This window comes from Dipodomys spectabilis, unplaced genomic scaffold (genome assembly GCF_019054845.1).
Source record: "Dipodomys spectabilis isolate Male_0828 unplaced genomic scaffold, ASM1905484v1 ptg000267l, whole genome shotgun sequence".
Taxonomy (NCBI): Eukaryota; Metazoa; Chordata; class Mammalia; order Rodentia; family Heteromyidae; genus Dipodomys; species Dipodomys spectabilis.
Window position 1 is genome coordinate 613,572 of NW_024870944.1, and position 16,221 is coordinate 629,792.

A 16,221-nucleotide genomic window follows, 5' to 3' on the forward strand; every position below is an offset into this window, starting at 1 on the left:
TTCTCAGATTTGCCTCCTGAGTAGCTAGTTAGGATTACAGGTTTCAGCCACCAGCTCCGGGCTGATGAAACTTTCTTAGGAAGATTGTGGTTGTCTCTTGCAAGCCTTCCTCAGCCTCACCACTTTCCCACAAGGGACTTCCAGCTAACTTCAGAATTGGGCTGAACTCTGTGCTTTCGGTTTTCACAGTGGCTTCATCACGTAGGTATGAGCAGTGATGTGAGCCACTGATCATCAACACTGCCTTGGCCTCTGTTTCTCTGGGCAAAAAGCCCCAGCCTTTTGATCCAGTCTTTGGTTGTCTGGGGACCAACCCCAATCTGAGGCTTCCATGAACTACCAACCATCAGCCAGCTAGGCAACATATAGCAAGTGTCATCACTGGGATCTCAAATGTTGTAGCAGCTGCTCACAGACTGGCTCTGCCTTATGATATCATAAGAGTCTATGTTCATGTAGTGAATGTTCAGAGCTGCCAGTGTGGCAGTTTATTTAACCATGTCCTAGCAGGCTTTTTTGAATAGAAATTCATGATTCAATTTCTAAAGTTTCTATAGATGTGCATAGGATCTGGAATGGGCAGGATAATTTTGAAAAGGATCAAGTTCAAGAAATGTTACAAAGTGATGGTAAGGGGAAACAAAGGAGGAGGCAACAATACTTGATAATAAATGTACTCATAACCTTGCCCATGTAATTGTAAGCCCGCTGTACAGTATTTTCACAATTAAAAAAAAGAAATATTACTAAGTGCTTGGGACAATGAAAGTTTGGGACAATGACAGACAGGTAAGTGAGTAGAACAGAATGGAAAGTTCAGAATCAATTGAAGAATATAATGTTTTTTGATTTAAAAAAATCAAAAGAGACTTGATAATTCAGTGAGAAATAGATGGTTATTCCAAGTGGTGGTACAATGTGTGTGGAAGTGGATGAGCCCGAACTGTGGCCTATGCACCAAATAGAACTCCAAGTGGCACATGGGACTGTGGAGGGAAGCCAGAACTCCGAAACCTAATGTTTGTTAAGAAGGATATACAGAACGTGAATTAATTATACTTGGGAAAAATAAAATGCATTGGGCTTTAGTTCGCTTTCAGAGAGCTAGCAAAAAGACAGACTATACAGAACCTCTTGGCAATATGTCTATATCTACATATCTACCTGGCTGAAGAAGTATACCAAAACCATATAAGAATTTCTTTTTTTATTGTGATAATATCCCCAGAGTGATTACAATTACATGGGCAAGGTAATGAGTACATTTCTTATCAAGCATTTTTGCCTCTTCCTTTGTTTCCCCTTCCCATCCCTTCTCATCTCCCCTATCTCCCGCCCCTACCAACAATTCCACCTTTGGGTATTTACCCAAATGTTCACAAACAAGACCATACTAAAGCTACCAGCACAACTATGTTATTGTAGTATTATTTACCATAGCTGAGATATGGAACCAATCCAGATGCCCCTCAGTAGATGAATGGATCAAGAAAATGTGGTATATATACACAATGGAATTCTGTGGCTTCATGAGAAAAAATGATATTGCCCCATTTGTTAGGAAATGGAAATAATTGGAAAAATTATATTAAGTGACGTAAGCCAGGCCCAAAGAAACATAGGTCCCATGGTTTCCCTTATTTGCAATAACAAGTATATGTCTGAGACAAGCAGAAATGATCAGATAAGAATTTCTTTTTCCTAGTATTGAAAATTGAACTCAAGTCCTCAGCACTTGCTGAGGCCAGACTTGAAAAGGCAGAAAATGGAACTCAGCACTGGAGAACCTGCTTAGTGTGTACATGGTCTGGACTTTGAGCCCCAGCACTACTAATAAAAAGACAACGGTTTTTGTTTTTTTTTTTATAACAGTTTTTGTATAAGATGTGGTATATGAATGTTAGATGAGGACACAAAAGCTGTAGCAGCAGTAGACATTAGCAAAGTTACACCTTAAGATCACAGGGTGCTCAACTGGGATGAGTGCCCCTCAAAGACTCATGGTGGTAGTAGAAGGGGTGGGATCCTTGAAGTGTAGGGCTTGAAGTATTGAGGTATGCCCATGAAGGGGATACTGGGGCTCTCCTCTCTGCCTTTGCCATCCAGCTGCTGGGAATTGAGCAGGCTCACTTCTGCCAGGTTGTACTGTGTAGTCACAGGCCCCAAAGCAGAGGTGCCAACTGACACAGACTGACACCATGAATGAGTGATCATCTATCTATTGGCAGAGAATAATACAGAACATGAGTATTTCTCTTGAGCATAGGAAATGGTACAGAAAGTCACTCTGGAAATAGACAGCTTTTTGTGCTCTTAGAATGTAATATAGCAATTCTGCTCCTAAATATTTGTCCACACTACAATATGGCCTCATTAGGACTTGTTCAGAGATGTTTGTAGGAGCTTTAGTTGTAGTATCAGCCAAAGAGTGGAATACTAAGGTGTGTGCCTGCAGGTGACAGGAAATGAGGACATGGTACATTTAGACCATGGGATAACATACAGAGCAAGGAGGAGCAACTTGCGTTGAGCAGTCAAGCTTGAATTATAAGGTTTGTGATTCCATAAACCTGAAGTTTTATAAAAGGTCACACCAACCTAGAGTGACAGGAAGTCAAAGTTCCTTGAGTCCACGCCGGGAATCTTCTGGATTGTTGAGACTGCTGTAGGTGGAAGCATGAGGTACAGCTTTAAAATGAACTTCATTAAAATATGTTTCATCAAGGGGAAGTATACCTCCAAAAGAGACGTTACCCAGAAAGAACAGAAACACCTCTGCAGTGACTTGGATTGGATTAGGGAGAAATAAGGTTAAGCCAGAGTACTTTGGGGGAGGAGTCCATACCCTGAACTTGTCAAAGGCCTTGGGGAGCCTGGACTTCTCAGTCATTTGAGCTGTGCCCAACTCTGTCAGCTGGCCTGCATCTGTGTTTGATCCTTGGCACAGGAGGCATCAAGATAGAGCAAGAGCCAGTCGTTGCTTGGAGAAGCATTTAACTTCCGAAGCAGGAACACAATACTCTCTCACTGTGGAGGTGGCTGAGGAAGAAGATTAGCAATTAATTTTTGACATGTGCAAACTCCTTTTCAGTTCTGGGTACCAAATAGCCCTCCCACAGTGAGGGAGGGTCAGGCTATCCCCTTGGTTGTCAGTGCATGGCTGTTTGTCTGCTTTTTAACTGACAGGAATTGTTTAAGAGTTTTTGTGGAAGACATTCAGATGTAAAGTTCTCTGTATTCTCATTTGCTCCCTCTGGCTTTTATTTTTTCCATCTTGCTAACTATTCCACTTTGGTCTCTGGAGTATCATGCCCCAGTCATCTTTTAGACTGGACAAGTTTTGTAATGTTGATTTTAGTAGTATTTTCCTTTAAATCAGATTTTATTTATTTTTTTGAATTATAAGAAAATTGAAGTTAAGAGAGTCACTCATTGTGCTGTTTTTCTGTAGTTTGGACATTTGTATTTTCTGCAGTCTAGCTGCATTTCTGTAGATATTCTAGTAGGATTCGCTACTAAGTCATCTGCAAGTAATGGAAGCTTGGTATTTTGAATCCTGATACTTGAAATGTACTTTATCTTGTTTGTTTCATCCATTTAGTCAGTTTAGTTTCTTTTTGCCTTTATGTAAGCAAGCACTGGAATACTGATGCTGTCATGGGATGCACTCAGGGTTGTGGCTGGACAGGAAGTAACATTTCAAGACAGTGTGGGCTTTCAAGTTTTTGTCACAGTACTGCAGAGTGGAGTTGAGGAGACTGTCTACCCTAAAACCAGGCCAGCTGGGTGCAAAACAGGAGCATGGTTATCCCAGTGCAGTTACCACCATTGACTGTGTAGGAGTGAGTGGACAGGGTTGTGCCCTTGGACTGGGGATGTGTACTTTCCTGGAATGGGGGGGGGGGACTGGATTTCACCCCCACTACTGGAAATAAACCACCTTGGGTTTTTCCAAAACAGATGAATTTATTTGGCTCAAGAGCCAGAACCTAACAGTAGAGTACACAGCTGGTCATGTGGTTTAAACCAGTGCAGAGCCTTGCTTTCTTCTTTCTAGGCAGCTGTATCCCCCCTTTATCCTAGTGGGGTGTACCTCTGACTGAAAAGCAAACTAGCAATGTGTCTGCTGCAGTTTGTGAGGAACCCCTGCTCTGGCTGTGGTATTGACGCTAGGTGTTGAGGTCTCGTCCAGGGACAAATCATTCAAAGGCTCTGACCTTGTGCCTGCCACACAGGCCAGCATCCAGCCATGGTGGAGCATGGGGTGCAGAAGCATGTGCCTCCACAGGGTTTCATATTTAACAGTAATATTTCACCTATCATATGTTCCCTTAACAATGCATACTTGGAGAACTTTAAAAGCTTCTTTTTGATGGTTACCAGTTTATCTTTTATTAAGACAGTAACACACATCATTCTTCAAGGTTCTTTCGTGCTTCCCAGCCCCAGGAAACATTTCTTGTTACCATGATGCAGGCACCATCCAGGTCCCAGCAGCTACTGCTGTGCAGCAGAGGTGTCCATTGTGGTGAGGTGAGTAGAGTTGGAGAGACGGTCCACCACGCAGGTTGTGATGGTGAAGCAGACTCTATCATCAATAGCATATACTCCTCTCTACTTTTATTATCCTCTACACAAGGTCCAAGAACCTTTATTTTTCAGGCAAGGGCCATCTGGATTTTTATACCATTTTTTTGTGGCTATAAAGATGGGTGTGGGCAGCCAGTGAAAAGCATGTTGTCCGACCTATCTCATGACAAGTGAGTTTTGTGGGCCTTACCTGACTGACTGAGTGTCCTTCAATTTGGTCTCGCAGGAGGATTCTGGGGCAATGGTGGAAGGATGAACCGCGCTTGCCAGTGAGACTTGGGGTGTTTGTAGGATTGTAGATTGCTCCCCCCAGTGCTCTCTCCCCCACCTCCTGTATTTCAATATTTGTTATTTCTAGTCTTCTTTCCCTCTGTTTTCCCTTCTTGTCTCTGGATTGTTTTCCTCTGTCCTCTCTGCACTATCCCTCAACCTCAAGTCCTTTTCCTTTCCCTTCTCAGGTGTGGAAGAGCAGCTCCTGTTTCAGGGATGAGCTTGCCAGGGAGTGAATGGATATCCCAGGACATGACCTGCAGCGAGGGGGATGTTTCCTGCAGGTGAGGTTGAGGTAGGAGAGATAGGATTTGGCTTGGCTGTGTGGGGTGGTGGATGCAGGAGGGTGAGGGTTGGGACACGAGGGATTGGTGGCATTCTGGCCTGTGCAGGCAGCATGAGTGAAGAGGGAAGGTAGAGGGAAAGGGCATCTGAGTGCTGGCCAGAGACTGGGGCCAGGCCCTTGTATTGGGCCACAGAAAAAGATGTGCTTGTAGTCTCTGAATGATGCCTCCAACCTTGGGAAGCATAAACACAGAAGATGAGCCTTTTCCCGGGTGCACCTACATACATTCAAGCATTTGATCTGTGTATAGATCTGTGGTCCCATTGTATGTGGTCAAGGTTGTATTGGTCCAGATCACTGGACAGGAATATGGACATACTTTGCCCATAGGTCAGCTCTGAGGACCAGCAGACTAGAAGGAAGCTCCACCCATGGAAGATTTGTACTGTCCTTATCCTACTTTTCCAAAGCCTGAGGAATCAGACACAGCAGGACCAGGCACTGTTTTCAAGGTACATGGAGTATGATCCCTCACTGGTAACGTTTGAGGGTGTGAACTTGAGGTAAGCTGGGCAGTACTGCTTGTGGGCCACACACAAAGGTTTCATTTTAGACACAATACAGGAGTGCGACGGACCAGCTCAGCCAGAACACTGGGACCGACAGGACAGAGATCTCGGGATAGGTGGACAAAGGAGTCAGTGAAGTGACAAACAGACACAGACTCAAAAGAGTTGCATCTGAGTGTATCTTTATTGAGGAGAATTAACATTTTTATACAGTGTGTGATTGTGACATAGATTCTTTGTTTATTTAAGCACGTAATCAATTTTTTTTAAAGGGAAAGCATTGATGAATTACATGAAAATTAATGACTATCCCACCAACTGTTTAAGCTAAGTGGTGCGAAACAAGTCTAACATATTGTTTAATAGAATACGTCATCTATTCAGCCTTTTTATGTTTAATAATTAACAAACCTAAGACAAGGCTGTACTTACATTATACTCTTTTTAATTTTATTTTTATCCAACTAATTTCATCTTTATAAGCTCCTGTATAAGGAAATGGTTCTTGGTTGGTTCAGGAAATATGTTACTAACTTTATATTTTGTGTGAAAACACCATCTATTCCCTATAACTTAAGTTGGACTAAACTTAGTCATAACTGTTGGGAGAATCTTTCTTTTTCTTATATAATCAGAGGTCTCTTCTTTTTTAGAACTCTCTAAACTACTGGGATAACTCTTTCTAACTTAGTTTAATTTATTGATTTTGTCTGTTGGACATATCTGGAAATTTTAAGTCTCTATATTTACTATGTGTGAGCTGCAAAACCGCTTGTGAAGTTGTAGGAGTTTCTGGAGGCAACGTCACATCAGATGATAGATTGATTGGGGGATTGCCCACATTTAATCTTTGGCCTTCGTCTTTATTACTTAGAGAAGCCATCTCTATTGGACTGGAAAAATACAACATGCTCTGTTCCCAGATCAATAGAAAAATACCCAAAATGAGAATAAAGGCAACGAATGTACAGCCAAGAAGAATATAGTAAGAATAAAGGTAGAAGCTATAAAGGTGCAGCCAAGTGTATGGGAAGCCTTGAACCAACACCCCCTTCCTGGGGGCATGCTTCCTTGAAGCTCTTTGTCCAACACAATCTCTCACGCAGACTCCGCAGAAGGTGGCAAGGCACCCACTGGTCACAGAAAGATGTCCACTCAGCTGGAAATACCAGGAACCACTGGAAGTGCAGAAACTTAAGCGTTTGACCTTGTTTCTCTGGCCAGAGACTATTCATTGAACTTGCAGTCCCTTATTCTGTTGTCAATGTCAAGTCAGAAGCCATCTATCCACCACAGGCAGCTTTATGGAAGTGCTCCGCCCACCTGCGCCGGCCTCTCTTTGCTGAACCCAGCTAAGGACTCCTTGCAGACACATCTTCATGGCTGCTTTGCCTGCTGTGATCTCTGCTCCTTTCCAAACGCTTGCTTCGGCAGCTTCTTCTCCATTGTGCCTCTCAGACTGGGCTGCTTGTTAGAGGAGGAAACAAGAGTTGTATACAATGGCAGGCCTGAACTGGCCTGGAGGCATGACAAACGCTCTCCCAGGTGGGACTTGTCAGGGCACAGGGCAGGCATCCTGCCACTGGGCCCTGGGTCACTGTGGTGAGCAGCAGTCACACTGGAACTTCTCTTTCTCAGAGAACAACGGGTTAAGTCTGACCAGATTGTCTTTTTTAGGGAATCCAGTTCTCCACCAACTCCTGGGGGATGCCTGGGGCTTGAGTCTATGCCAGACTCCACTCCTGTCCAGAACCTTTCATTCCAAAAGTTTCAACCAAGTGTATGTGGCGTGGCATTTCTTCCCTTTTTATTTTTTAATTGAAGTTTGTGAATGTCTTGGCGCACAGAAGAGACAGATTTAAAGATCAGCCGGAAAATGATTGGAAATATAAGAATAAGAATTAAGAGAATTGATCCGACAATAGCAATTATAATTATTACATGAATCCAATCCAGAGGATTGAGGGCCTCCAAGTTATGTTTAAGTGACTCTGCCAAAGATTGTAAGTTTTTTACATCTAAATGAACTTTACTAACTGCTGTAATTTTGTCCTGTAAAGCCTCCATATCATGAGAAATATCGTTATCTCTCCAAATTCCTAACAGATGATTTTTGGTGGCATTCCAATTAAAAGAAGAGTTATATTTTAAAGGAGTAACACAGATATAATTAAAACTAGCATGACATTTAACTGAAAGTTGTATTTTTAAATTTTGAACTTCCTGACCTATAGCCAGAACCGCTTCCTCCAGAGCATTTATTTTCATTTCTAACTTTTTATCTATAATTTGTTTTTCTGCTAGGGCTAATGTAACATTTTTGCTTAAATCATTAACAAAATGAGCAGTATTTACTTCATTTACTAAGGCTGCTGTAGAAATTACTAAAGAGGTAATTATTGTTATTAAAGCACTTATTCCTAAAATCAAGGCTGCAACAAAGCGTTTTGGCCACAACATAACATCCAAAGTTTTTAACATTTGTAAAGCAGAATTTTCAAACCAAGGATCATTTTTTAGATCTACAGGTAACAATACATACGAAGGTCTTTTTAAGATAAAAATTACAGAATATGTTTTATCCAAAGAAGAAGTAAGACAATTAGTAAAAATACAATTTTTACAACTAATACAGTATGATTTTCCTTGATTAATAATAATTACGTTATCTGGTTTTCCAGCTAAAATCCCCATAGGATAACCCACACATGCTCTTACCCCAATTGCAGTACTCTTAGTTTCTTTGGGCTTTTTTCATAAAATCATGTTTGTTGCTGTAAAAAGTCTGAACAAAGCCGGCTGAACGCCCGTTTTATTGTGTAAGGGGGAGTGACTCACCAAAATGGGAGCCACCTACCCTGGAGTGAACCATCTTTTTAAAGGTTCCCCGTATGTATCAGGAACATAACCATTAAACTTTTGTGAATTTTGTTTTAAGTAGGTAGTATAATCATAATTGGGATTAGCAATAGAAAAATCAAAATTACTATCTGGTGCCCCATAGGGTTGTAATAAAGAGGCCTTTTGAAATCCACATTCCAACCATTTTGGTGAGGTAATTAATGCATCCCAAAATTGATCTTTTTCATGATATTTTTGTAAACAGTTATCTAAATGTATATTTTTCTTAGGAATAACAAAGGATTCATTATACGTATGAAAGCCTAATGTCATCATACCAATTTCCCACATCAGTCGTTTTTGGAACTTTTATCACGAAATCGATCAGGGATGTCACACATCAATCCTTTTTTGAACTTTTTATTATTGGATTGATCAGGGGCATCAGTCAAAAATGTTCTATAGTTTATAGGTAAACACCCGGGAGATTTTTTCCTGATAGCGTTATACAAATTGGAGTGGTATCTGTCATTCCTTCATAGTTAATTGTTTGAGAAGTCATATGAAAATCAGAATAGTCTTCCAACCCTCCTAGCAGGTCACTATTATTTGTCATTACTTTTACTACATCCTCATCCCCCCATCCCACGGGATGTAGAAGAGGAGGCTTAGGAACATATGCCCAGTATTGTTCTCCTGAAACAGACACTGCCTGCACAGACATAATGGTAAGCATAGCAAGAAACATATTTTTAACAGTGATAGTCTTTGCTGTAGACACCACAATCTCCTCTGAAGAATGGGTGAGCTTCTTAATTTGTCCCCAGGTTGGTGGTTGGACTTCTTTTGTTGTCTTCGCCTGTTGAAGAGAAGGGTGAAGCCTTTTAAGCTTCTGTATCGCCTTCTTCTGCTTCATTTTCTTGGTTTCTGTTATTATTGTAGGGGCGCACGAGTCGGTCAGGAATCCAGATAGGTGACTCAGCATCCTTTGGAAACACACATGCATACCCTCTTCCCGAGGTGATTAATATATCGGGTCCTTCCCATGTGCCTGTAAGCAAATCTTTCCATTTAACTTTTGGATGAACTTTTAATCCAATTTCGCCCCAATGTTTTTGCATAGGTGTAAGATTTTGTTCATTAGTATTAAGGTGATTTATTACAAATAAAGCATGTTGTAATGCCTGATGGGGGGAGTAATATTGATTGCTTTCTTTTTGCCTCTGTAACTGGATTTTTAGTGTTTGGTGACTTCTTTCAATTATTGCTTGACCTTGAGGGTTATAAGGAATCCCTGTAGTATGTTCTATATTCCACATTATACAAATTTTTTAAAGGCTTGTGATGTATAAGCAGGTGCATTATCAGTTTTTAGTTTTTTGGGAAGCCCCATAACTTGAAAGCAAGTCATTAGATGTTGTATAACATCTTTTACTGCTTCTCCTGTACGAGCTGAAGCATGCATTACGTGAGAAAAGGTATCTACTGTTACATGTACATAAGACAATTTTCCAAATTCTGGGATGTGAGTAACGTCCATTTGCCAGAGAACCTAAGGTTTAAGCCCTCGAGGATTAACTCCTAATTTTGATGGATGGTAAACATCTGGACAATAATCACAATTTTTTACAATTTGTCTAGCCTGTTCTCTAATTAAGTTAAACACTCTTCTTAAGGCTAATGCATTTTGATGATGCATTGCATGACTCTTTTGTGCTACTTCCAATGCATTACAGATGATGGTTTCTTTAGTTAATAAATCAGCCATCATATTTCCAAATGCAAGAGGACCTGGTAAATTTGTATGTCCTCTTATATGTCCAATAAATATTTTTTCTTTTCTAAGTTGAATTAATTTTTGTAACTGTTGTAGCAAGTCTATAATTTTTGATTGTCCTGATAAAAGAGCTGTCTCTATACCTGGAAATAAGTTAACCACATACTTAGAATCTGTGTAAATATTAAGCTGCTGGGGAAATGTGGTTAAGGCTAAAATTACAGCAATAATTTCTGCCTGTTGCGCTGATATATTAGATGCCCTTTTAATAATAGGGGGGTGGTCTGGAATGTATACCACCGAAGTTCCATTTGAGGACCCATCAGTAAAAACTGTTAGAGCATCTTCTAAAGGTGTTGTGGTTACCACTAATGGAAAAATGATTTCTACTTCTTCCACAAATTTTAATAAAGGATGTTGAGGAACATGAAATTTTATTTGTCCTGTATAATTTAATAATGCTAACCCCAAATTATCATCATTTTGTAATAATATTTCTAATTGTTGTTTATTATAAGGTATAATTATATTATGCATTTCTTTTCCAAATAACTCTCGGGACCTACTCCTGGCCTTGACAATGAGTTGACTGCACAAGTATACATAAGAAACTACCATTTTTGTTTGAATGTGAGGCAAGTGAAGCCATTCCAGAACTCCATCTTGCCACAAACATCCAGTAGGAGTATAGGATGTCTTTAATATTATAAAATCCCAATCTTTGTTATAGTCCAATTGGACCACTTTTGCTTGTTGTAACTTTTCTTCCACCAATGAAATTTTTTCTAGCATTATTGGAGTCAATTGTCTCTTAGATTTAGGATTAGAAACTCCTTTTAGGGCTTCAAACAATGGGTGTAATTCTCCTGTGGTAATTTTTAAATAGGGTCTAACCCAATTTATATTTCCTAATAATTTTTGAAAATTATTTAATGTTTTTAATTTATCTAGCCTAATACTCATTTTTTGTGACATGATGTAATCATCATGTATTATTTTTCCTAAATAATTTAAAGGTTTATTATGTTGAATTTTATCTGGAGCAATAAGCAAACCAAAGTTGGTTAATTGTTCAATCATATGTTTTAAAATTTGTTCTGTTAAATGTTTACTTTCAGCAGCTATTAATATATCATCCATATAATGAATAATATAAGCATTAGAAAACTCTTCCCTAGTTTTTTGTAAAGCTTTATCCACAAATTTTTGACACAATGTAGGAGAATTTTTCATACCTTGTGGCAAGACCTTCCACTGATATCTCTGCCAGGGCCTTTTCAAATTACATGAGAGCACACTAAATGCAAATCTTTGAGAATCATTAGGATCCAATTTTATTGTAAAAAAGCAATCCTGTAAATCAATGACTATTATATAATGTCCTTTAGGAACAGCCACAGGAGATGGAAGTCCTGGCTGAAGAGCCCCCATGTCATGCATGGTGTTATTAATGGCTCTGAGGTCTTGTAACAACCTCCATTTCCCAGATTTCCTTTTAATTACAAAAATTGGAGTATTCCAAGGACTATTGGATTCCTCTAAATGTCCTTTTTGTAATTGCTCATTTACCAATTGTTCTACAGCCTGTATCTTTTCTTGTGTTAGGAGCCACTGATCAACCCACACAGGCTGATCATTTTTCCATGATATTGCATCAGCAAACTTTTCATCAGTGGCCCCTATGAAAAATTTTGTACACTAAAAGACTCTGAAGTAACTAATTTTAATTCCATGTTTTGCATAATGTCTCTGCCCCATAATGTAAAGGGCAAAGAAGATATAATATAAGGTTGAAAGTTTCCAAATCTATTTTCACACTCCCACTTTAAAATTTTTGAACTTTGGGCAACATTGTTAGCCATACCCAATCCCTTTAATGTAGATTCTGTCTTCATAATTGGCCAAGATGAGGGCCAGTCTTTTCCTGCAATACATGTTCGGTCTGCCCCGGTATCCAAAGACCTTTAATAGGTTTTCCATCTACTTTTATAGTTTTCATGGGTCGATCCTTAGAAATAGATTGTACCCAGGCCACAGTTTCTGTGGAACTGAAACCTCCTGTTCCTCGATCTTGTTTTAGGATTTGTTTTGGAATATTTAAAATTAAGATTTGAGCTATTCTTTGATTTTTGGGTATTTGTATATTTTCTTTTAAAGACCTTACCATTACTTTAATTTCCCCTTGATAATCTGCATCAACTACGCCTGGTAATACCTCAAAATTTTTCTTATAATTTGAGCTTCTACCAATTATCAAGCCCACAGTTCCTTCAATTACAGAACCATAAACTTGAGTGTCTATTAACTGAATACCATCCATGATAGAGATAATGTAATCTCTTTTTGCTGCCAGATCTAACCCTGCGCTTCCTGGAGTAGCTCTTGGCAAATCCCATACTGTAAAAGGAGGAGCCAAGGGATTTAATGGAACTGATCCCTTAGTGGAATTTTGTGCAACAGTAGGTGTTTCCCCTCTTTCATTTACGGGGCTGAGGGAGCGCCCCTCTTCCCGTTTTTTGTCTCCTTTTCTTCTGCTATTAGGGGAGTTCCATCCTTATGATATTTTGATCTACACTCATTTTTCCAATGATTGCCTTTCTTACATCGTGGACAAAGTCCAGGCGCTTTACCTTTCTTACTGTTACTAGGTTTATTTTGCTTTTGTTGACAATCTTTACTCATGTCTCCTGACTGGCCACATGAGAAACAGACCCCATTTCCCTCCTGGGGTCGTGTCTTATGTAATTTTTGTACATAGGCACTGAATGGTTCTCCTTTCATTGCTGCAGCATATGCCATTCCTTGAATGACTGCTGGTGATGCATCTATGCATGCTTTAACATAATCTTGCAATGATCCCGTCTTTCTTATGGGTCTTATGAGTTCTTTACGTAGTGAGTTTGCATTTTCCCATGCCAATTGTTTGAGAAATAGCTCTATTCCTTCAGAGGGGGAAGCATTCTCTGCAAGTCTGCTTCTAGTCTAGCCACAAATTCTTCATATGGCTCATCTAGTTTTTGCTGAATACCAGCTAAAACTGTGGTTTTGCCTTCAGCTGGTGGTAACCTTTTACAGGCTGCTACTGCTAATTTTGATATTTCAATAAGCATTTCTTTAGGTATATCTGTTTGACTAGAGGGAGTAGTATATTCACCTCTTCCCATCAACATGCCCATGGTTGGTTTAGTGCATCCCCTTTTAACAACTGATTTTTGTACTATTTCTCTAGCTCCATCCTCATAATCAGTTCTCCACAGATAAATCTGAGGACAGATTTTGTGGTTTGGAACCAGTCATAAGTCGTTAACCACATGCTTTCTACCATGTCTAAAATTTGAAGAGTATAAGGAGAAGATGGTCCCATAGTCTTGACAGCTGTTTGAAGCTCCTTAAGAGTTTTTAGCGGAAGAGGCTCCGAATCAGGAGGAGCATCATCATACAAAACTACTGGAAATCAAAAAGAGGAATCACCTTGCTGATGAGCCTCTTGTATTGCTCCCATAAATCCTGGAGCTAAAGCTCTGGGGTGAGCCTATTTCTTACTTCCTTGTTAAAGGGAGGAGGGGCAGAAGGAGTAGAGGGAAACACCATAGGACCTCTTTTTATTTTATTTTTCCTAAAACAATCCTCTCCTTCATCATAATCAATTTGCCCTTCATATGTTTCCCAACAAGTAATGTTATCTTCATAGCAATCATCATCAGGTAAAGCTTCTAACAAATTGACACCACTTCCTGCCTCATCCTTGTTTATAGTATTATAATTTTTGTCATTTTTCCTTTTACCAGAGGTTAAAGGGACAGTCTCATCATTATTTTCAGACGGAGCTTGTTCAGCTAAGAGTTCCATCTCGGTCTCATCTGTAAGCATGTCTTTTACCTGTAACCAGATTGAAAAAGCAGGTGGGGGGACTTCTTCAGGGCCATGTTTTTTATAGTACCTTTTTATTTCCACTCCAACTTTCTTACAGTCTTGCAGAGACAAGCTTCCCTCCTCAGGAAACCAGGGTGAAACCCTTAAGACAAACTCATAAAACTCCACAAGAGCCTTTTTAGAAACATGATTATCCCTACTTTCCAACATACGTTTTAGCACAGACAGAAATAATTCCTTATTTCTTGACTGGGAATGCCCCATGATTTTAAATACCTGCTCGTCGTCTTATACTGACCAGCCTTTATCAGGGAGCCTGCAGCGCTCTGACGAGGTCCTATCCTTTGCCTGAAAAATAATGAGAGAAAGAGGAGAGACAGCTTACCTTCCTGAGAACTGTCTGTACAGCTTCAAGCTGCTTGTGCTTTCGAGCCCCACGTTGGGCGCCACCTGCGACGGACCAGCTCGGCCGGAGCACTGGGACCAACAGGACAGGGATCTCGGGATAGGTGGACAAAGGAGTCGGTGAAGTGACAAACAGACACAGACTCAAAAGAGTTGCATCTGAGTGTATCTTTATTGAGGAGAATTAACATTTTTATACAGTGTGATTGTGACATAGATTCTTTGTTTATTTAAGCACGTAATCAATTTTTTTTAAAGGCAAAGCATTGATGAATTACATGAAAATTAATGACTATCCCACCAACTGTTTAAGCTAAGTGGTGCAAAACAAGTCTAACATATTGTTTAATAGAATACGTCATCTATTCAGCCTTTTTATGTTTAATAATTAACAAACCTAAGACAGGGCTGTACTTACATTATACTCTTTTTAATTTTATTTTTATCCAACTAATTTCATCTTTATAAGCTCCTGTATAAGGAAATGGTTCTTGGTTGGTTCAGGAAATATGTTACTAACTTTATATTTTGTGTGAAAACACCATCTATTCCCTATAACTTAAGTTGGACTAAACTTAGTCATAACTGTTGGGAGAATCTTTCTTTTTCTTATATAATCAGAGGTCTCTTCTTTTTTAGAACTCTCTAAACTACTGGGATAACTCTTTCTAACTTAGTTTAATTTATTGATTTTGTCTGTTGGACATATCTGGAAATTTTAAGTCTCTATATTTACTATGTGTGAGCTGCAAAACCGCTTGTGAAGTTGTAGGAGTTTCTGGAGGCAACGTCACATCAGATGATAGATTGATTGGGGGATTGCCCACATTTAATCTTTGGCCTTAGTCTTTATTACTCAGAGAAGCCATCTCTATTGGACTGGAAAAATACAACATGCTCTGTTCGCAGATCAATAGAAAAATACCCAAAATGAGAATAAAGGCAACGAATGTACAGCCAAGAAGAATATAGTAAGAATAAAGGTAGAAGCTATAAAGGTGCAGCCAGTGTATGGGAAGCCTTGAACCAACACCCCCTTCCTGGGGGCATGCTTCCTTGAAGCTCTTTGTCCAACACAATCTCTCACGCAGACTCCGCAGAAGGTGGCAAGGCACCCACTGGTCACAGAAAGATGTCCACTCAGCTGGAAATACCAGGAACCACTGGAAGTGCAGAAACTTAAGCGTTTGACCTTGTTTCTCTGGCCAGAGACTATTCATTGAACTTGCAGTCCCTTATTCTGTTGTCAATGTCAAGTCAAAAGCCATCTATCCACCACAGGCAGCTTTATGGAAGTGCTCCGCCCACCTGCGCCGGCCTCTCTTTGCTGAACCCAGCTAAGGACTCCTTGCAGATACATCTTCATGGCTGCTTTGCCTGCTGTGATCTCTGCTCCTTTCCAAACGCTTGCTTCGGCAGCTTCTTCTCCATTGTGCCTCTCGGACTGGGTTCCAATGATGGTTGGATACTGAGCTGCTTGTTAGAGGAGGAAACAAGAGTTGTATACAATGGCAGGCCTGAACTGGCCTGGAGGCATGACAAACGCTCTCCCAGGTGGGACTTGTCAGGGCACAGGGCAGGCATCCTGCCACTGGGCCCTGGGTCACTGT